At 47.7% G+C, this 22,654-nt stretch overlaps 1 long non-coding RNA gene across 2 annotated transcripts; it reads left to right on the plus strand.

Moving 5' to 3' along the window:
* The first annotated feature begins 1,074 nt into the window (after nt 1-1,074).
* On the plus strand, nt 1,075-7,782 carry LOC122891732. Of its 2 annotated transcripts, none has more exons than XR_006381315.1 (3): nt 1,075-1,425; nt 1,856-2,000; nt 7,571-7,782. It is a non-coding gene; the product is annotated as an uncharacterized LOC122891732 (long non-coding RNA). The 2 variants fall into 2 exon arrangements; XR_006381314.1 differs by having other exon boundaries at nt 1,856-1,973.
* The last annotated feature ends 14,872 nt before the right edge of the window (nt 7,783-22,654 follow it).

The following is a 22,654-nucleotide window of genomic DNA, read 5'->3' on the forward strand; positions in this document are numbered from 1 at the left end:
CCTCTCCCTCTGCTTCTCTGCCTGCTCGTGCACTCTCTCTCTCTGTCAAATAAATAAATAAAATCTTAAAAAAAAAAAATCTGGCAATTCTAGGTCTAGGTGCAAACATTTGTTTTGTTTTGTTTTCAGTAGCCTCCATGCCCTTGTGGAGCCCAATGTGGGACTTGAATTATGACCCCAAGATCAAGACTTGAACTGAGATCAAGAGTCAGATGCTTTCCTTCCTTCCTTCCTTCCTTTCTTTCTTTCTTTTTAAAATATTTATATTTATTTTAGAGGGCGGGGCACAGGGAGAGGGAGAGAGAGTCCTAAGTCGACTCTGTGCTGAACGTGGAGTCGATATAGGACTCAATCTCATGACTCTGAGATCATGACCTGAGCTAAAATCAAGAGTTGGGTTCTCAACCGACCGTGCTACCCAGGTGTCCCCGCAAAGTATTTTTAAGTTAATTTTTTGGAAGTAGAACATGATACAGAAAAGTCCACGTACTCCTCAATGTACAGCTCGATGAATGTTCACAAACTCAACACACCCTTGTACGATACATGGGTTACGAAGTGCAAAAGTCCCAGCACCCCATGAAGCCTCTGGTGTTTCCAGCCTCCAGGCTCCCCTCCAGAGTTACTAATAACCCGACTCTAACAGCAGTTGACCTCTGTCAGGGCTGACCTCTGTCTCTACCTCATACAGATGGAGTCATACAGCAAGGACTCCGTAGTGTCTGGCTTCTTTTGTTCTTCATTATGTTTGGTGAGTTTCTGTGATCTGAGATATCACAGTACGAATGTTGTATGACGTCTTTATCATTCTACCTCAGACGAACATAACTGGTTTCCCGTTTGGAGCTATCGTAGTCTACTGCTAAGAACATTCTTGTCGTGTCTTTTTTTTTTTTTTTTTTTTGACACAGAGCGAGATCACAAGTAGGCAGAGAGGCAGGCAGAGAGAGAGGGGGAAGGAAGTAGGCTCCCCGCTGAGCAGAGAGCCTGATGCGGGGCTTGATCCCAGGACCCTGAGACCATGACTTGAACCAAAGGCAGAGGCTTAACCCACTGAGCCACCCAGGCACTCCTCTTGTCATGTCTTATGGTGAATATATATATGGATTTCTGGAGGGTAGATACCAAGGGATGGAATTGATAAGCTATAGCATGTATGTGTGTTTAGCTTTTAAAGAATTTTTGGTGTTCTCGTTGTTGCTGTTTTATTGGTCTCTGCAGTCCTAAATCTGGGGATGATTACAGAGGAGTTTCTGTAAAACAATAATCTTGTGACATCATTCCCTGGCCCAGAGAAAGTCTTGACCGCCCCCCGTGGGCATGGAGGAAACTTCACAGGCGGGACCTGACGTAGTTTTTCTCCGTGTGGTGAGTCCGGAGTGGAAGGTCAGGAAGGAATTCTTGAGACATCTCCAGTGCAAAAAGGTGATTTTATTAAAGCTCAGAGATGGGACCCATGGGTGGGAAGAGCTGTTGCCCTGGGAACGTGAGGAGTGGCTGATTAAATGCTTGGGCGTTGGGGGAGGTTGAGAAAAGGGACATTAAGATAGTTGGGAGTTTCCTTCTGGAAGTTAGGCTATTGAAAAGAATTTTTTTTTTTTCATGTCAATTGCTAAGACAATTTGTAGACTAGGGAAGACTCAAGTCTTGCTGGATATGATCTCTATCAGGGAACCATTTGGTGTTTTTGGTTTTTTTCCGTCCCTTAGTTTTAAGGCAGCCGGGGGTGCCTGAGGAGTGTCACACAGATCCCACCCGGGATTACGGCCGGGGGGGGGGGGGACTGCTGGGTGTCAGCTTCTGCTCTGTCCTCCACTTGCCTTCTGCTCAGGGTCCATCCACCATATTTCTTTAGTCTCTTCTGCAACAACTCCTGGCCTGACGTAGGAAAGACATCGGAGTTTGGAGCCGACGGCCGAGAAAGAATTCCTGAGATGCCTTGGATGCAAAGACGCGGTTTGCGGACAGGACTGGTGGGCAGAAAGAGCCGCACAGGCGTTGTGAGGAGGGGCTAATGATCCGCTTTCAGGTTGGGAGGGGGTAGGGAGAGCCTAAGTCTCTAAGGAATTTGGAAGCAAGGTTTCCAGGACCTTGAGGGGTGAGATGTTATTAGGAAAAGATCATTTACTGCTGTAAAACCCCAGTCCAAGAGACCCTTCAGAAATATATCAGTGGGTCATATGCTTGGGGGATGATGGCCAACAGATCTCTTGCGTGAGGGGAGCTAGAGATAAAGGACGTTTCCAAAGGGAATTCTACCTGTTAAAGGAGACTCCTAGGATCCCGGAGGTTGGGAGGTTGAGTCAAGGTCAAGTTGCCCTTTCCCTTAGCAAAGTGTTAATATCGAGGTAGCTGAACTCCCAGAGGAAGGTCACTCTGCCTGTTTCAAGGACTTGTCAGGGGGCTGTAGGCAATAAGGAAACTTAAATTTTTTTCTTTTGCTTTTATTTCCCACTTCCCAGCCCACCCTCCTATCCCACAGAAAGCCCAAGGGCTCCCCACAGCTCTCAAGGTCACGTGGGATCTGGCCCTGCCCCTTGGTGACACCATTCCTCCCCTCCAGCCCCACTCCCAGTGTGGCGGGCGCTTCTGCCCCACGTCAGGCACACCAGGGCGGACTCCCTGCCCCTCGCTCCAGTCTTTGTTCAAAAGTGAAGGCGACACCCCGTAGAAAGAGCAGCCCCCATGCTCACCTGCCCTGGCCAGTGATCTCTTTCTGGCTTTGCGTATCTCTGTGGGACTTCTTTTTTTTTTTTTTTTAAGATTTTATTTATTTATTTGACAGAGAGAGAGATCATAAGTAGGCAGAGAGGCAGGCAGAGAGGGAGAGAGGAGGGGAAGCAGGCGCCCCGCGGAGTAGAGAGCCCGATGCGGGGCTCCACCTGAGCCGAAGGCAGAGGCTTAACCCACTGAGCCACCCAGGCGCCCCTCTGTGGGACTTCTTACCACCTCAGGCACCTGCATGTTTGTTCAGGGCCTGTCCTCTTCCCTCAGAATGTCAGCCCCATCATGGCGGGAGCTGCTTTCCTCACAGTTGTAACTAGCAGGTGCTTAGTCAATATTTAGTGAATAAATAAGTGTGCGAATTTCCACGAATGTCACACTTTCGCCCTTCCCAAGCCCGAACCTCTGTTATGACATCAGTGCAAAGGCTCTTACTCATTGTAGGACCTCCTAATTTTAGGCCTGACATAGTAATTCTCCTTGGGGGGAATCTGTCCTCTCTCCCCACCATGCAGTCACAAGGGGAGGCTGTTGGCAACTATATTTGTATTTTGGACTCTGTCCCCAGGCCAGAATCAATAACTGGTCTGGGCAATCTGACCCAAGTGGGGCCAGGGTCTCTACTCCAGAAATTCGGAATTACATTTGACATTTTAGCCTTACTCTGGGCTCGTCTTTAGAATGCAACGTTATTATTACTATTGTTGTTGTCGTTTTAAATTAGGAGCTGTGGTATGACCATCACCCACCCCTGCAGCCTAGGTAGTGGGGAGAAAGAGAAGAGGGTACAGAGAGCAGGGGAGTCCATCAGGCTGCCCTCAGGGAGGGTAGCGGGTGTTATGGTGCGCCACCCACAATCCCACGGGCGCAGAGGCACCAACCTCCACCTGCTCGAGTCCCGTGTTGGCTGTGATGGCTCAGCTAGCTGAGTTCTTCTCTGAGACTTTGCCCTCCCCAGGGCAGTTCAGGGCCAGTGACTGGTCCACACAGGGTTACAAAGGGCACCCCCCACCCTTACCCTTGATTTAGGACCAGCCTCTCAAGGACTATCTTGGCTCCTGAGTTCCTACAGAATTGGGTAAGCCCCGCCCCCCTCCCGCTGCAGAACAGCTCCACTTCTGCCCAGGCCCTGCCCCGCCTCCTGGGAGCACTGCCCCATAGGGCTTGCTGGGTGCACTTCTCAGACATGCAGATTCCGTTTCCCAGGGAGCCTATAGCCCAAGACAAGAGGCGCAGGGCAGGAAGGTGCTGGTGGTTTGACAGCCATGGTCGTCGTGGATGTGGTTTGAGGGGGTGGGGGTTCGCAACAAATGGTCAAAGACGTCCTTTGGTGCAGAAAAGTGGTTTTATTAAAGTACTGGGACAGGACCCATGGGCAGGAAAAGTGGCACTGGGGTCATGAGTAGTGGCCCATTATATACTTCCAAGTTGGCAGGGGGTTAGGGAGAGCCTAAGTCTCTAAGGAACTTTGGAAGCAAGGTTTCTAGGACCTTGAAGGACCTAGCTATTGTTAGGAAAAGGTCATTCATTATTGTCTTAAAAAACCTTAGTTAGGGGATGCCTGGGTGGCTCAGTTGGTTGGGCAGCTGCCTTTGGCTCGGGTCATGATCCTAGCATCCTGGGATCGAGTCCCACATCGGGGCTCCTTGCTCGGCAGGGAGCCTGCTTCTCCCTCTGCCTCTGCCTGCCTCTCTGTCTGCCTGTGCTCGCTCTCTCTCCCTCTCTCTCTGACAAATAAATAAATAAAATCTTTAAAAAATTAAAAAAAAAAAAACCTTAGTTAGGACACCCTTCAGATGTGTATTGTGGGGCGTATGATTTCCAACATATATCTTGGGAGGTTTAGAGATAAATTTTCTAAAGGAATTTTATATTTTCATTTTTTTTTTTTAAGATTTTACTTATTTCACAGAGAGCAAGGAGCACAAGCAGGGGGAGCTGCAGAGGGAGAGGGAGAAGTAGGCTCCCCGCTAAGCAGGGAACCTGATGTGGGGCTCAATCCCAGGATGCCGGGATCATGACCTGAGCTAAGGCAGACACTTTACCGACTGAGCCACCCAGCTGCCCTCCAAAGGAGTTGTTTGTTTGTTTGTTTGTTTGTTTTAAGATTTATTTAACAGAGAAACAGATCACAAGTAGGCAGAGAGGCAGAGAGAGAGGGGGAAGCAGGCTCCCCACTGAGCAGAGAGCCCACACGGGACTCGATCCCAGGACCCCCGGGATCACGACCCGAGCCAAAGGCAGAGGCTTTAACCCACTGAGCCACCCAGGCGCCCTCCAAAGGAGTTTTTATATGTTGAAGTGGACTCACAGGATCCTGGGGGCTGGGCTAAGGTTGCCTTTTGCCCTTAAACTTTATTATTACGGTCAGTTAGCCAACCTATAGTACATCCTAGGTCATTGTTGTAATGTTCACTGAGTCATTAGTTATGAGACCCAGTGCTCATTCCAACATATGACCTCCTTAATACCCCTCACCCAGTTACCCCAGCTCCCCACCCACCTCCCTTCGGTAACTCTCAGTCTGTCTCCCTCTCTGATTTCTTCCCATTCACTTTTCCCTCCCTTCCCCTGTGGTCTTCCATGCTATTCCTTATGTTCCACACACGAGTGAAACCATATGAGAACTGTCTTTCTCTGCTTAACTTACTTCATTTAGCATAATCCCCTCTAGCTCTGTTCATGCCGATGCAAATGGGTGGGGCATTCATCCTTTCTGATGGCTGAGTCATATTCCATTGTATATATTGATGAAGTTCTAGAACCTAGGTGAGGTTCAGTGGGCTGAGGTCCAGACCGATGACCAAGAAAGAATTCTTGAGACATCTTTGGTGCAAAATGGTGGTTTATTAAAGCACGGGACAGGACCCGTGGGCAGGCAGAGCTGCTGCCCCGGGTTGTGAGGGATGGCAGGTTATGTACCCTGCACTTAGGGAAGGAGAGAGGAAGGGAGGTTTCAACGGAGTTTTCATATGTTAAGGAGGGCCTACAAGGTGCCAAGATATCGAAGGCCTTGCCGGTGTGGCTTGATCAATGTTGTCTTTAGACCAGCCATTAACATGAAGATAGTTGGGAGATTTTTGGTGGGATGTCACAATCTCTTATCAATTGTCTTGGTTAGTGAGATTTAGGTTTAGAAGACATTTAACTTTATTTAGGGCTGAAAAACAGAGTTTATTTGCCTCTAGAAATTTGTGCTATTGATAAGGTCAGGGTGCCTGAGGAATGCTACACATATTACTGAGGGGGAGCGGATGGAGAGGGGGTGCAAGGTACCAGCTTTTGCTTTGTCCTCAGTCAGCCTCCTGCTCCCTCATCATTCCCCCCTGAACAATTTTGACCCTTAAATCTTTAAGGTGGTTGAAGGTGGAAGGTATCAAGGTATCATCTTCTGTAACTTCTTTCTGCTAAATAGGGGCGTAGAGCTGTCCCTACCTACTGGGGTCAACATTGATCAGTTGAGGAACATATAGGGGAGTTACAAAAGGTGGAGGCAGCTGAATCCAGCGCTTGACAGTGAAGAAGTGTCTCTGTGTGGTCAGGATCATCTGTCGTGGTGAAAGTCATTGCAGCAATGGAGTCTTGGCACCAAGTAGAGAAACACTGAACAAAGCAACATATTAAGATTAATAAGGCGATAAGAGGGGCGCCCTGGGTGGCTCAGTGGGTTAAGCCGCTGCCTTCGGCTCAGGTCATGATCTCAGTGTCCTGGGATCGAGCCCCGCATCGGGCTCTTTGCTGGCGGGAGCCTGCTTCTCTCTCTCTCTCTCTCTGCCTGACTCTCCGCCTGCTTGTGATCTCTCTCTCTGTCAAATAAATAAATAAAATCTTTAAAAAAAAAAAAAAGAAGACATCTTAATTCAGACATGTCACATTTGAAAGCTTGAGAGCCACACTGGACACCAGTCTGTGGTCCACAGATCACAGTATCTGTCTCACCGGGAAGCTTGCTTGCAATGCAGATTTTCAGACCCACTCGATCAGAATCTGTCTTTTTATTTTTTTTATTTTTATTTTTTTTTTTAAAGATTTTTATTTATTTATCAGAGAGAGAGAGAGAGGGAGAGAGAGCGAGCACAGGCAGACAGAATGGCAGGCAGAGGCAGAAGGAGAAGCAGGCTCCCTGCTGAGCAAGGAGTCCGATGTGGGACTCGATCCCACGACGCTGGGATCATGACCTGAGCCGAAGGCAGCTGCTTAACCAACTGAGCCACCCAGGCGTCCCCCAGAATCTGTCTTTTAACAAGATGTTGAATGATTCGAGTGCGTGTTGAAGTTTGAGAAGCATTGGGGGCCATTGTGGGTTTTGTTCCTGGAAGTACACTTGCATTTTTCAGACTGACACGTCTTCGTTTCTGGCTCTGAAAGCGAGACCCCTCTCCTGTGATGGCATCCTTGTCCACCCTTACAGGAAGGGGCATTCTTTGATCTCACCAGTGTAGATGCATCCTTTCAGTTTTGTTTTTTTTTTAAAGATTTTATTTATTTATTTGACAGAGAGAAATCACAAGTAGATGTAGAGGCAGGCAGAGAGAGAGAGAGAGGGAAGCAGGCTCCCTGCTGAGCAGAGCCCGATGCGGGACTCGATCCCAGGACCCTGAGATCATGACCTGAGCCGAAGGCAGTGGCCCAACCCACTGAGCCACCCAGGCGCCCCCATCCTTTCAGTTTTTGACACGCCTTGATCTCCTGCCTCTTCTGAGACTCTGGACCATCTTTCCCCCCCTTCTTTCCATCTTCGGAGCACCTAGATCTTCAGCAAACAAACCCAACTCCTTGGCCCACTTTCCTCTCAAGCCGTTACATGCTCTTTCCCCTTCTCTTTGATCCGCTTTATTTTTTACAGTTATGCAAACGTGATTGATTTTTCCGCTTCTTCACCGTCCATTCATCACTCAGGCCACTGAGCTGCTTCCACCTCGACCACTAAAAGGACTCACGCTGGGAACGCCTGGGCGGCTCAGTCAGTTCATCGTCGTTGGCCTTCAACTCAGCTTGTGATCCCGGGGTCCTGGGATTGGGTCCCGCACTGGGCTCCCTGCTGAGCAGGGAGCCTGCTTCTCCCTCTGCCCCTGCCCTTTGGCGCCCCCCTCGTGCTCCCACTCCCCTCTCTCCCTTAAATAAATAAATAAAATCTTAAAAAAAAAAAAAAAAAAGTAAAACGACTCATGCTAAGGTGACCAAGGACCTCATGCAAGGCTTCCTTCTTTCAATCCCTTCTTCCCTGATGAACTTGAAGTGGCAGTGGCCCTGGACATCATTCATCACCTGCTGACCCTTCTCAGTGGCCGCATGATGCCTCTCCTGGCTCCCCTCCCTTCTTCCTACTTTTGCGTCCCCAGCTGTTCCTTTTACACCTCTTGCTAGCTCCGCTTCTCTTCTTCCTTCTTCCTGCTCCCCTGTAGTCCTTACAAGTAAATATTTGCTGCACTTTAGTCTTTGGTCTTGCTTTCTTGCTGTGTGATCCGCCTGGGTGAACTTGGCCTTAAGACTCTAGCTCCAAAGAGAGCGGCTCAACTTCACATGACCATCACCAGCCCTGACCTCTTCCTGAGTTCCAGACTCTTTTATTGCCTGCTCTGTGTGTGTGTGTGTGTGTGTGTAAATGTACATAGCACAGGGTGCCTGGGTGGCTCAGTGGTTGAAGCCTCTGCCTTCGGCTCAGGTCATGATCTCAGGGTCCTGGGATGGAGCCCTGCATTGGGCTCTCTGCTCAGCTGGGAGCCTGCTTCTTCCTCTCTCTCTGCCTGCCTCTCTGCCTACTTGTGATCTCTTTCTGTCTGTCAAATAAATTTAAAAAAATCTTTAAAAAAATAAAATACACATAGCACATCTATCACTTTAACCATTTGTAAATGTACAATGAGAGGTATTAAGCACATTTAGAATGCTGTACAACCATCATCACTATCGACATACAAAAGTTTTCATCATACTCAACAAAAGCTCTATCCGTTAATTAATAACTCCCCAATCCTTTTCCCCCTCAGGCCCTCAGAACCTCAAATCTACTTTCTGTCTCTATGAATTTGCCGAGTCTAGGGACCTCCTCTAAGTGGAATCATATAATGGTTGACCTGTAGCTGACTTATTTCGCTAAGCATGTTTTCAAGGTCCCTTCACACTGTAGCATGTATGAAAATGTCATTCCTTTTTATGCTGAATGACATACACACATACACATATGCATTTTGTTTATGTGTTCATTTGTTGATGGACGCCTGGGTTCTTTTCACCGTGTGATTGTTGTGAATAATGCTTCTGTGGACATGGGTGTACAAGTCCATCTGTTTAAGTTCTTCTTTTGGATATACACCTAGGAGTGGAATTGCTGGGTCACATGGTAGCTGTGTGTTTAACCTTCTGAGAAAGGGCCAAACTGTTTCACATGGTGACTACCACCATTTTACAGTTCACCAGCAAGGCACAAGGGTTCCGATTTCTCTACATACTTGACCATCTTTTCTGTATTTTCGGTTATAGCCATCCTAGTACATGGGAAATGGAATCTCATTGTGGTTTTGGTTTGTATTTCTTTTGATTTTTTTAATTTATTTTTTTAACAGACGGAGATCACAAGTAGGCAGAGAGGCAGACAGAGAGAGAGGAAGGGAAGCAGGCTCCCTGATGAGCAGAGAGCGGGATGCAGGGCTGATCCCAGGACCCTGGGATCATGACCTGAGCCGAAGGCAGAGGCTTCAACCCACTGAGCCACCCAGGCGCCCCATGGTTTGTATTTCTCTAAAGACTAATGTTGTTGAGGACCTTTTCATGGGCTTACTGGCCATTTGTATATATTCTTTGGAGAAATGTCCAAGTCCTTTGTCCATATTTGAATCGGGTTGTTTGGTGTTTTATTGTTAAGTTTTAGGCGTTCTTTATATATTCTAGACACTAACCCCATAAATACACAGTCAGCAGGTTGTCTTTTCTTGTTCTTGATACCTATCCTTCGATGCCTAAAAGTTCTCAGTTGTAAGGAAGTTCGATTTTATTTTTTCTCTTGTTGCCTCTGCATGGGGCATCATGTCCATGCAGTCATCAAATGCAATGTCATGAAGACTTTTTTTTTTTTTTAAGGATTTTATTTATTTATTTGTCAGAGAGAGAGGGAGAGAGAGCGAGCACAGGCAGAGAGGCAGGCAGAGACAGAGGGAGAAGCAGGCTCCCTGCCGAGCAAGGAGCCTGATGGGGGACTCGATCCCAGGACGCTGGGATCATGACCTGAGCCGAAGGCAGCTGCTTAACCAACTGAGCCACCCAGGCGTCCCTCATGAAGACTTTTTTCCCCAGTGCTTTCTTCTGAGACTTTTAAAGTTTTAGTCCTGAAGTTTTTGTCTTTGACCCCTCCCAACCCACTTTACCAACTGCCTCCTGGACAAATACTCTTGTATGATTTAGCAGGTACTTAACGTGTGACACGCCTGTGATGAAATTTAATACCTCCCTCAATGGGTTTCTCCTTTATTTTCTGTCTCAAGTAACAGCGTCACCATCTTCCAGGTTCCCAAGCAAAGAGAAATTCAATCACCCTCAAACCCAAATTGCCAACAAGTCCCACTGATTCTAAGTTGAGACATCATCTCCCCAGCCCTGCCTCACCCTCCCACGGTCACCACCACATCATGAAGACTGCCATTGTCCTTGTATGGACTTACTTCTTCCCCGGCCAACCTACTTCGTACATAGACCAGTAAGGTCCAACTCCAGTTCACATAAAGATGATGTAGAAAGATTTCAAAAGGCAAGTCAATTGCGTTTCCAGAAAGGTCATGCATCCTGTAATCATGACTACTTCTCCTTTCTGGCATAATAGCCTCACTTGCAAAATAACAAGTTGGCAGGGGCATGTGGGTGGCTCAGTCGGTTAAGTGTCTGCCTTCAGCTCAAGTCATGATCCCGGGTCCTGGGATTGAGCCCCACATCAGTGTTCCTGCTCAGTGGGGAGCCTGCTTTTCCCTCTCCCTCTGCTTCTCTGCCTGCTCGTGCACTCTCTCTCTCTGTCAAATAAATAAATAAAATCTTAAAAAAAAAAATCTGGCAATTCTAGGTCTAGGTGCAAACATTTGTTTTGTTTTGTTTTCAGTAGCCTCCATGCCCTTGTGGAGCCCAATGTGGGACTTGAATTATGACCCCAAGATCAAGACTTGAACTGAGATCAAGAGTCAGATGCTTTCCTTCCTTCCTTCCTTCCTTTCTTTCTTTCTTTTTAAAATATTTATATTTATTTTAGAGGGCGGGGCACAGGGAGAGGGAGAGAGAGTCCTAAGTCGACTCTGTGCTGAACGTGGAGTCGATGTAGGACTCAATCTCATGACTCTGAGATCATGACCTGAGCTAAAATCAAGAGTTGGGTTCTCAACCGACCGTGCTACCCAGGTGTCCCCGCAAAGTATTTTTAAGTTAATTTTTTGGAAGTAGAACATGATACAGAAAAGTCCACGTACTCCTCAATGTACAGCTCGATGAATGTTCACAAACTCAACACACCCTTGTACGATACATGGGTTACGAACTGCAAAAGTCCCAGCACCCCATGAAGCCTCTGGTGTTTCCAGCCTCCAGGCTCCCCTCCAGAGTTACTAATAACCCGACTCTAACAGCAGTTGACCTCTGTCAGGGCTGACCTCTGTCTCTACCTCATACAGATGGAGTCATACAGCAAGGACTCCGTAGTGTCTGGCTTCTTTTGTTCTTCATTATGTTTGGTGAGTTTCTGTGATCTGAGATATCACAGTACGAATGTTGTATGACGTCTTTATCATTCTACCTCAGACGAACATAACTGGTTTCCCGTTTGGAGCTATCGTAGTCTACTGCTAAGAACATTCTTGTCGTGTCTTTTTTTTTTTTTTTTTTTTGACACAGAGCGAGATCACAAGTAGGCAGAGAGGCAGGCAGAGAGAGAGGGGGAAGGAAGCAGGCTCCCCGCTGAGCAGAGAGCCTGATGCGGGGCTTGATCCCAGGACCCTGAGACCATGACTTGAACCAAAGGCAGAGGCTTAACCCACTGAGCCACCCAGGCACTCCTCTTGTCATGTCTTATGGTGAATATATATATGGATTTCTGGAGGGTAGATACCAAGGGATGGAATTGATAAGCTATAGCATGTATGTGTGTTTAGCTTTTAAAGAATTTTTGGTGTTCTCGTTGTTGCTGTTTTATTGGTCTCTGCAGTCCTAAATCTGGGGATGATTACAGAGGAGTTTCTGTAAAACAATAATCTTGTGACATCATTCCCTGGCCCAGAGAAAGTCTTGACCGCCCCCCGTGGGCATGGAGGAAACTTCACAGGCGGGACCTGACGTAGTTTTTCTCCGTGTGGTGAGTCCGGAGTGGAAGGTCAGGAAGGAATTCTTGAGACATCTCCAGTGCAAAAAGGTGATTTTATTAAAGCTCAGAGATGGGACCCATGGGTGGGAAGAGCTGTTGCCCTGGGAACGTGAGGAGTGGCTGATTAAATGCTTGGGCGTTGGGGGAGGTTTGAGAAAAGGGACATTAAGATAGTTGGGAGTTTCCTTCTGGAAGTTAGGCTATTGAAAAGAATTTTTTTTTTTTCATGTCAATTGCTAAGACAATTTGTAGACTAGGGAAGACTCAAGTCTTGCTGGATATGATCTCTATCAGTGAACCATTTGGTGTTTTTGGTTTTTTTTCCGTCCCTTAGTTTTAAGGCAGCCGGGGGTGCCTGAGGAGTGTCACACAGATCCCACCTGGGATTACGGCCGGGGGTGGGTGGGGGACTGCTGGGTGTCGGCTTCTGCTCTGTCCTCCACTTGCCTTCTGCTCAGGGTCCATCCACCATATTTCTTTAGTCTCTTCTGCAACAACTCCTGGCCTGACGTAGGAAAGACATCGGAGTTTGGAGCCGACGGTCGAGAAAGAATTCCTGGGATGCCTTGGATGTAAAGACGCGGTTTGCGGACAGGACTGGTGGGCAGAAAGAGCCGCACAGGCGTTGTGAGGAGGGGCTAATGATCCGCTTTCAGGTTGGGAGGGGGTAGGGAGAGCTTAAGTCTCTAAGGAATTTGGAAGCAAGGTTTCCAGGACCTTGAGGGGTGAGATGTTATTAGGAAAAGATCATTTACTGCTGTAAAACCCCAGTCCAAGAGACCCTTCAGAAATATATCAGTGGGTCATATGCTTGGGGGATGATGGCCAACAGATCTCTTGCGTGAGGGGAGCTAGAGATAAAGGTCGTTTCCAAAGGGAATTCTACCTGTTAAAGGAGACTCCTAGGATCCCGGAGGTTGGAAGGTTGAGTCAAGGTCAAGTTGCCCTTTCCCTTAGCAAAGTGTTAATATCGAGGTAGCTGAACTCCCAGAGGAAGGTCACTCTGCCTGTTTCAAGGACTTGTCAGGGGGCTGTAGGCAATAAGGAAACTTAAATTTTTTTCTTTTGCTTTTATTTCCCACTTCCCAGCCCACCCTCCTATCCCACAGAAAGCCCAAGGGCTCCCCACAGCTCTCAAGGTCACGTGGGATCTGGCCCTGCCCCTTGGTGACACCATTCCTCCCCTCCAGCCCCACTCCCAGTGTGGCGGGCGCTTCTGCCCCACGTCAGGCACACCAGGGCGACTCCCTGCCCCTCGCTCCAGTCTTTGTTCAAAAGTGAAGGCGACACCCGTAGAAAGAGCAGCCCCCATGCTCACCTGCCCTGGCCAGTGATCTCTTTCTGGCTTTGCGTATCTCTGTGGGACTTCTTTTTTTTTTTTTTTTAAGATTTTATTTATTTATTTGACAGAGAGAGAGATCATAAGTAGGCAGAGAGGCAGGCAGAGAGGGAGAGAGGAGGGGAAGCAGGCGCCCCGCGGAGTAGAGAGCCCGATGCGGGGCTCCACCTGAGCCGAAGGCAGAGGCTTAACCCACTGAGCCACCCAGGCGCCCCTCTGTGGGACTTCTTACCACCTCAGGCACCTGCATGTTTGTTCAGGGCCTGTCCTCTTCCCTCAGAATGTCAGCCCCATCATGGCGGGAGCTGCTTTCCTCACAGTTGTAACTAGCAGGTGCTTAGTCAATATTTAGTGAATAAATAAGTGTGCGAATTTCCACGAATGTCACACTTTCGCCCTCCCAAGCCCGAACCTCTGTTATGACATCAGTGCAAAGGCTCTTACTCATTGTAGGACCTCCTAATTTTAGGCCTGACATAGTAATTCTCCTTGGGGGGAATCTGTCCTCTCTCCCCACCATGCAGTCACAAGGGGAGGCTGTTGGCAACTATATTTGTATTTTGGACTCTGTCCCCAGGCCAGAATCAATAACTGGTCTGGGCAATCTGACCCAAGTGGGGCCAGGGTCTCTACTCCAGAAATTCGGAATTACATTTGACATTTTAGCCTTACTCTGGGCTCGTCTTTAGAATGCAACGTTATTATTACTATTGTTGTTGTCGTTTTAAATTAGGAGCTGTGGTATGACCATCACCCACCCCTGCAGCCTAGGTAGTGGGAGAAAGAGAAGAGGTACAGAGAGCAGGGGGAGTCCATCAGGCTGCCCTCAGGGAGGGTAGCGGGTGTTATGGTGCACCACCCACAATCCCACGGGCGCAGAGGCACCAACCTCCACCTGCTCGAGTCCCGTGTTGGCTGTGATGGCTCAGCTAGCTGAGTTCTTCTCTGAGACTTGCCCTCCCCAGGGCAGTTCAGGGCCAGTGACTGGTCCACACAGGGTTACAAAGGGCACCCCCCACCCTTACCTTGATTTAGGACCAGCTCTCAAGGACTATCTTGGCTCCTGAGTTCCTACAGAATTGGGTAAGCCCCGCCCCCCTCCCGCTGCAGAACAGCTCCACTTCTGCCCAGGCCCTGCCCCGCCTCCTGGGAGCACTGCCCCATAGGGCTTGCTGGGTGCACTTCTCAGACATGCAGATTCCGTTTCCCAGGGAGCCTATAGCCCAAGACAAGAGGCGCAGGGCAGGAAGGTGCTGGTGGTTTGACAGCCATGGTCGTCGTGGATGTGGTTTGAGGGGGTGGGGTTCGCAACAAATGGTCAAGACGTCTTTGGTGCAGAAAAGTGGTTTTATTAAAGTACTGGGACAGGACCCATGGGCAGGAAAAGTGGCACTGGGGTCATGAGTAGTGGCCCATTATATACTTCCAAGTTGGCAGGGGGTTAGGGAGAGCCTAAGTCTCTAAGGAACTTTGGAAGCAAGGTTTCTAGGACCTTGAAGGACCTAGCTATTGTTAGGAAAAGGTCATTCATTATTGTCTTAAAAAACCTTAGTTAGGGGATGCCTGGGTGGCTCAGTTGGTTGGGCAGCTGCCTTTGGCTCGGGTCATGATCCTAGCATCCTGGGATCGAGTCCCACATCGGGCTCCTTGCTCGGCAGGGAGCCTGCTTCTCCCTCTGCCTCTGCCTGCCCCTCTGTCTGCCTGTGCTCGCTCTCTCTCCCTCTCTCTCTGACAAATAAATAAATAAAATCTTTAAAAAATTAAAAAAAAAAAAACCTTAGTTAGGACACCCTTCAGATGTGTATTGGTGGGGCGTATGATTTCCAACATATATCTTGGGAGGTTTAGAGATAAATTTTCTAAAGGAATTTTTATATTTTCATTTTTTTTTTAAGATTTTACTTATTTCACAGAGAGCAAGGGAGCACAAGCAGGGGGAGCTGCAGAGGGAGAGGGAGAAGTAGGCTCCCCGCTAAGCAGGGAACCTGATGTGGGGCTCAATCCCAGGATGCCGGGATCATGACCTGAGCTAAGGCAGACACTTTACCGACTGAGCCACCCAGCTGCCCTCCAAAGGAGTTGTTTGTTTGTTTGTTTGTTTGTTTTTAAGATTTATTTAACAGAGAAACAGATCACAAGTAGGCAGAGAGGCAGAGAGAGAGGGGGAAGCAGGCTCCCCACTGAGCAGAGAGCCCCACACGGGACTCGATCCCAGGACCCCGGGATCACGACCCGAGCCAAAGGCAGAGGCTTTAACCCACTGAGCCACCCAGGCGCCCTCCAAAGGAGTTTTTATATGTTGAAGTGGACTCACAGGATCCTGGGGGCTGGGCTAAGGTTGCCTTTTGCCCTTAAACTTTATTATTACGGTCAGTTAGCCAACCTATAGTACATCCTAGGTCATTGTTGTAATGTTCACTGAGTCATTAGTTATGAGACCCAGTGCTCATTCCAACATATGACCTCCTTAATACCCCTCACCCAGTTACCCCAGCTCCCCACCCACCTCCCTTCGGTAACTCTCAGTCTGTCTCCCTCTCTGATTTCTTCCCATTCACTTTTCCCTCCCTTCCCCTGTGGTCTTCCATGCTATTCCTTATGTTCCACACACGAGTGAAACCATATGAGAACTGTCTTTCTCTGCTTAACTTACTTCATTTAGCATAATCCCCTCTAGCTCTGTTCATGCCGATGCAAATGGGTGGGCATTCATCCTTTCTGATGGCTGAGTCATATTCCATTGTATATATTGATGAAGTTCTAGAACCTAGGTGAGGTTCAGTGGGCTGAGGTCCAGACCGATGACCAAGAAAGAATTCTTGAGACATCTTTGGTGCAAAATGGTGGTTTATTAAAGCACGGGGACAGGACCCGTGGGCAGGCAGAGCTGCTGCCCCGGGTTGTGAGGGATGGCAGGTTATGTACCCTGCACTTAGGGAAGGAGAGAGGAAGGGAGGTTTCAACGGAGTTTTCATATGTTAAGGAGGGCCTACAAGGTGCCAAGATATCGAAGGCCTTGCCGGTGTGGCTTGATCAATGTTGTCTTTAGACCAGCCATTAACATGAAGATAGTTGGGAGATTTTTGGTGGGATGTCACAATCTCTTATCAATTGTCTTGGTTAGTGAGATTTAGGTTTAGAAGACATTTAACTTTATTTAGGGCTGAAAAACAGAGTTTATTTGCCTCTAGAAATTTGTGCTATTGATAAGGTCAGGGTGCCTGAGGAATGCTACACATATTACTGAGGGGGAGCGGATGGAGAGGGGGTGCAAGGTACCAGCTTTTGCTTTGTCCTCAGTCAGCCTCCTGCTCCCTCATCATTCCCCCCTGAACAATTTTGACCCTTAAATCTTTAAGGTGGTTGAAGGTGGAAGGTATCAAGGTATCATCTTCTGTAACTTCTTTCTGCTAAATAGGGGCGTAGAGCTGTCCCTACCTACTGGGGTCAACATTGATCAGTTGAGGAACATATAGGGGAGTTACAAAAGGTGGAGGCAGCTGAATCCAGCGCTTGACAGTGAAGAAGTGTCTCTGTGTGGTCAGGATCATCTGTCGTGGTGAAAGTCATTGCAGCAATGGAGTCTTGGCACCAAGTAGAGAAACACTGAACAAAGCAACATATTAAGATTAATAAGGCGATAAGAGGGCGCCTGGGTGGCTCAGTGGGTTAAGCCGCTGCCTTCGGCTCAGGTCATGATCTCAGTGTCCTGGGATCGAGCCCCGCATCGGGCTCTTTGCTTGGCGGGAGCCTGCTTCTCTCTCTCTCTCTCTCTGCCTGACTCTCCGCCTGCTTGTGATCTCTCTCTCTGTCAAATAAATAAATAAAATCTTTAAAAAAAAAAAAAAGAAGACATCTTAATTCAGACATGTCACATTTGAAAGCTTGAGAGCCACACTGGACACCAGTCTGTGGTCCACAGATCACAGTATCTGTCTCACCGGGAAGCTTGCTTGCAATGCAGATTTTCAGACCCACTCGATCAGAATCTGTCTTTTATTTTTTTTATTTTTATTTTTTTTTTTAAAGATTTTTATTTATTTATCAGAGAGAGAGAGAGAGGGAGAGAGAGCGAGCACAGGCAGACAGAATGGCAGGCAGAGGCAGAAGGAGAAGCAGGCTCCCTGCTGAGCAAGGAGTCCGATGTGGGACTCGATCCCACGACGCTGGGATCATGACCTGAGCCGAAGGCAGCTGCTTAACCAACTGAGCCACCCAGGCGTCCCCAGAATCTGTCTTTTAACAAGATGTTGAATGATTCGAGTGCGTGTTGAAGTTTGAGAAGCATTGGGGGCCATTGTGGGTTTTGTTCCTGGAAGTACACTTGCATTTTTCAGACTGACACGTCTTCGTTTCTGGCTCTGAAAGCGAGACCCCTCTCCTGTGATGGCATCCTTGTCCACCCTTACAGGAAGGGGCATTCTTTGATCTCACCAGTGTAGATGCATCCTTTCAGTTTTGTTTTTTTTTTAAAGATTTTATTTATTTATTTGACAGAGAGAAATCACAAGTAGATGGAGAGGCAGGCAGAGAGAGAGAGAGAGGGAAGCAGGCTCCCTGCTGAGCAGAGAGCCCGATGCGGGACTCGATCCCAGGACCCTGAGATCATGACCTGAGCCGAAGGCAGCGGCCCAACCCACTGAGCCACCCAGGCGCCCCCATCCTTTCAGTTTTTGACACGCCTTGATCTCCTGCCTCTTCTGAGACTCTGGACCATCTTTCCCCCCTTCTTTCCATCTTCGGAGCACCTAGATCTTCAGCAAACAAACCCAACTCCTTTGGCCCACTTTCCTCTCAAGCCGTTACATGCTCTTTCCCCTTCTCTTTGATCCGCTTTATTTTTTACAGTTATGCAAACGTGATTGATTTTTCCGCTTCTTCACCGTCCATTCATCACTCAGGCCACTGAGCTGCTTCCACCTCGACCACTAAAAGGACTCACGCTGGGAACGCCTGGACGGCTCAGTCAGTTCATCGTCGTCGGCCTTCAACTCAGCTTGTGATCCCAGGGTCCTGGGATTGGGTCCCACACTGGGCTCCCTGCTGAGCAGGGAGCCTGCTTCTCCCTCTGCCCCTGCCCTTTGGCGCCCCCCTCGTGCTCCCACTCCCCCTCTCTCCCTTAAATAAATAAATAAAATCTTAAAAAAAAAAAAAAAAGTAAAACGACTCATGCTAAGGTGACCAAGGACCTCATGCAAGGCTTCCTTCTTTCAATCCCTTCTTCCCTGATGAACTTGAAGTGGCAGTGGCCCTGGACATCATTCATCACCTGCTGACCCTTCTCAGTGGCCGCATGATGCCTCTCCTGGCTCCCCTCCCTTCTTCCTACTTTTGCGTCCCCAGCTGTTCCTTTTACACCTCTTGCTAGCTCCGCTTCTCTTCTTCCTTCTTCCTGCTCCCCTGTAGTCCTTACAAGTAAATATTTGCTGCACTTTAGTCTTTGGTCTTGCTTTCTTGCTGTGTGATCCGCCTGGGTGAACTTGGCCTTAAGACTCTAGCTCCAAAGAGAGCGGCTCAACTTCACATGACCATCACCAGCCCTGACCTCTTCCTGAGTTCCAGACTCTTTTATTGCCTGCTCTGTGTGTGTGTGTGTGTGTGTGTGTGTGTAAATGTACATAGCACAGGGTGCCTGGGTGGCTCAGTGGTTGAAGCCTCTGCCTTCGGCTCAGGTCATGATCTCAGGGTCCTGGGATGGAGCCCTGCATTGGGCTCTCTGCTCAGCTGGGAGCCTGCTTCTTCCTCTCTCTCTGCCTGCCTCTCTGCCTACTTGTGATCTCTTTCTGTCTGTCAAATAAATTTAAAAAAATCTTTAAAAAAATAAAATACACATAGCACATCTATCACTTTAACCATTTGTAAATGTACAATGAGAGGTATTAAGCACATTTAGAATGCTGTACAACCATCATCACTATCGACATACAAAAGTTTTCATCATACTCAACAAAAGCTCTATCCGTTAATTAATAACTCCCCAATCCTTTTCCCCCTCAGGCCCTCAGAACCTCAAATCTACTTTCTGTCTCTATGAATTTGCCGAGTCTAGGGACCTCCTCTAAGTGGAATCATATAATGGTTGACCTGTAGCTGACTTATTTCGCTAAGCATGTTTTCAAGGTCCCTTCACACTGTAGCATGTATGAAAATGTCATTCCTTTTTATGCTGAATGACATACACACATACACATATGCATTTTGTTTATGTGTTCATTTGTTGATGGACGCCTGGGTTCTTTTCACCGTGTGATTGTTGTGAATAATGCTTCTGTGGACATGGGTGTACAAGTCCATCTGTTTAAGTTCTTCTTTTGGATATACACCTAGGAGTGGAATTGCTGGGTCACATGGTAGCTGTGTGTTTAACCTTCTGAGAAAGGGCCAAACTGTTTCACATGGTGACTACCACCATTTTACAGTTCACCAGCAAGGCACAAGGGTTCCGATTTCTCTACATACTTGACCATCTTTTCTGTATTTTCGGTTATAGCCATCCTAGTACATGGGAAATGGAATCTCATTGTGGTTTTGGTTTGTATTTCTTTTGATTTTTTTAATTTATTTTTTTAACAGACGGAGATCACAAGTAGGCAGAGAGGCAGACAGAGAGAGAGGAAGGGAAGCAGGCTCCCTGATGAGCAGAGAGCGGGATGCAGGGCTGATCCCAGGACCCTGGGATCATGACCTGAGCCGAAGGCAGAGGCTTCAACCCACTGAGCCACCCAGGCGCCCCATGGTTTGTATTTCTCTAAAGACTAATGTTGTTGAGGACCTTTTCATGGGCTTACTGGCCATTTGTATATATTCTTTGGAGAAATGTCCAAGTCCTTTGTCCATATTTGAATCGGGTTGTTTGGTGTTTTATTGTTAAGTTTTAGGCGTTCTTTATATATTCTAGACACTAACCCCATAAATACACAGTCAGCAGGTTGTCTTTTCTTGTTCTTGATACCTATCCTTCGATGCCTAAAAGTTCTCAGTTGTAAGGAAGTTCGATTTTATTTTTTCTCTTGTTGCCTCTGCATGGGGCATCATGTCCATGCAGTCATCAAATGCAATGTCATGAAGACTTTTTTTTTTTTTTAAGGATTTTATTTATTTATTTGTCAGAGAGAGAGGGAGAGAGAGCGAGCACAGGCAGAGAGGCAGGCAGAGACAGAGGGAGAAGCAGGCTCCCTGCCGAGCAAGGAGCCTGATGTGGGACTCGATCCCAGGACGCTGGGATCATGACCTGAGCCGAAGGCAGCTGCTTAACCAACTGAGCCACCCAGGCGTCCCTCATGAAGACTTTTTTCCCCAGTGCTTTCTTCTGAGACTTTTAAAGTTTTAGTCCTGAAGTTTTTGTCTTTGACCCCTCCCAACCCACTTTACCAACTGCCTCCTGGACAAATACTCTTGTATGATTTAGCAGGTACTTAACGTGTGACACGCCTGTGATGAAATTTAATACCTCCCTCAATGGGTTTCTCCTTTATTTTCTGTCTCAAGTAACAGCGTCACCATCTTCCAGGTTCCCAAGCAAAGAGAAATTCAATCACCCTCAAACCCAAATTGCCAACAAGTCCCACTGATTCTAAGTTGAGACATCATCTCCCCAGCCCTGCCTCACCCTCCCACGGTCACCACCACATCATGAAGACTGCCATTGTCCTTGTATGGACTTACTTCTTCCCCGGCCAACCTACTTCGTACATAGACCAGTAAGGTCCAACTCCAGTTCACATAAAGATGATGTAGAAAGATTTCAAAAGGCAAGTCAATTGCGTTTCCAGAAAGGTCATGCATCCTGTAATCATGACTACTTCTCCTTTCTGGCATAATAGCCTCACTTGCAAAATAACAAGTTGGCAGGGGCATGTGGGTGGCTCAGTCGGTTAAGTGTCTGCCTTCAGCTCAAGTCATGATCCCGGGTCCTGGGATTGAGCCCCACATCAGTGTTCCTGCTCAGTGGGGAGCCTGCTTTTCCCTCTCCCTCTGCTTCTCTGCCTGCTCGTGCACTCTCTCTCTCTGTCAAATAAATAAATAAAATCTTAAAAAAAAAAAATCTGGCAATTCTAGGTCTAGGTGCAAACATTTGTTTTGTTTTGTTTTCAGTAGCCTCCATGCCCTTGTGGAGCCCAATGTGGGACTTGAATTATGACCCCAAGATCAAGACTTGAACTGAGATCAAGAGTCAGATGCTTTCCTTCCTTCCTTCCTTCCTTTCTTTCTTTCTTTTTAAAATATTTATATTTATTTTAGAGGGCGGGGCACAGGGAGAGGGAGAGAGAGTCCTAAGTCGACTCTGTGCTGAACGTGGAGTCGATATAGGACTCAATCTCATGACTCTGAGATCATGACCTGAGCTAAAATCAAGAGTTGGGTTCTCAACCGACCGTGCTACCCAGGTGTCCCCGCAAAGTATTTTTAAGTTAATTTTTTGGAAGTAGAACATGATACAGAAAAGTCCACGTACTCCTCAATGTACAGCTCGATGAATGTTCACAAACTCAACACACCCTTGTACGATACATGGGTTACGAAGTGCAAAAGTCCCAGCACCCCATGAAGCCTCTGGTGTTTCCAGCCTCCAGGCTCCCCTCCGGAGTTACTAATAACCCGACTCTAACAGCAGTTGACCTCTGTCAGGGCTGACCTCTGTCTCTACCTCATACAGATGGAGTCATACAGCAAGGACTCCGTAGTGTCTGGCTTCTTTTGTTCTTCATTATGTTTGGTGAGTTTCTGTGATCTGAGATATCACAGTACGAATGTTGTATGACGTCTTTATCATTCTACCTCAGACGAACATAACTGGCTTCCCGTTTGGAGCTATCGTAGTCTACTGCTAAGAACATTCTTGTCGTGTCTTTTTTTTTTTTTTTTTTTTTGACACAGAGCGAGATCACAAGTAGGCAGAGAGGCAGGCAGAGAGAGAGGGGGAAGGAAGCAGGCTCCCCGCTGAGCAGAGAGCCTGATGCGGGGCTTGATCCCAGGACCCTGAGACCATGACTTGAACCAAAGGCAGAGGCTTAACCCACTGAGCCACCCAGGCACTCCTCTTGTCATGTCTTATGGTGAATATATATATGGATTTCTGGAGGGTAGATACCAAGGGATGGAATTGATAAGCTATAGCATGTATGTGTGTTTAGCTTTTAAAGAATTTTTGGTGTTCTCGTTGTTGCTGTTTTATTGGTCTCTGCAGTCCTAAATCTGGGGATGATTACAGAGGAGTTTCTGTAAAACAATAATCTTGTGACATCATTCCCTGGCCC

This window comes from Neovison vison, chromosome 12 (assembly GCF_020171115.1).
Source record: "Neovison vison isolate M4711 chromosome 12, ASM_NN_V1, whole genome shotgun sequence".
Taxonomy (NCBI): Eukaryota; Metazoa; Chordata; class Mammalia; order Carnivora; family Mustelidae; genus Neogale; species Neogale vison.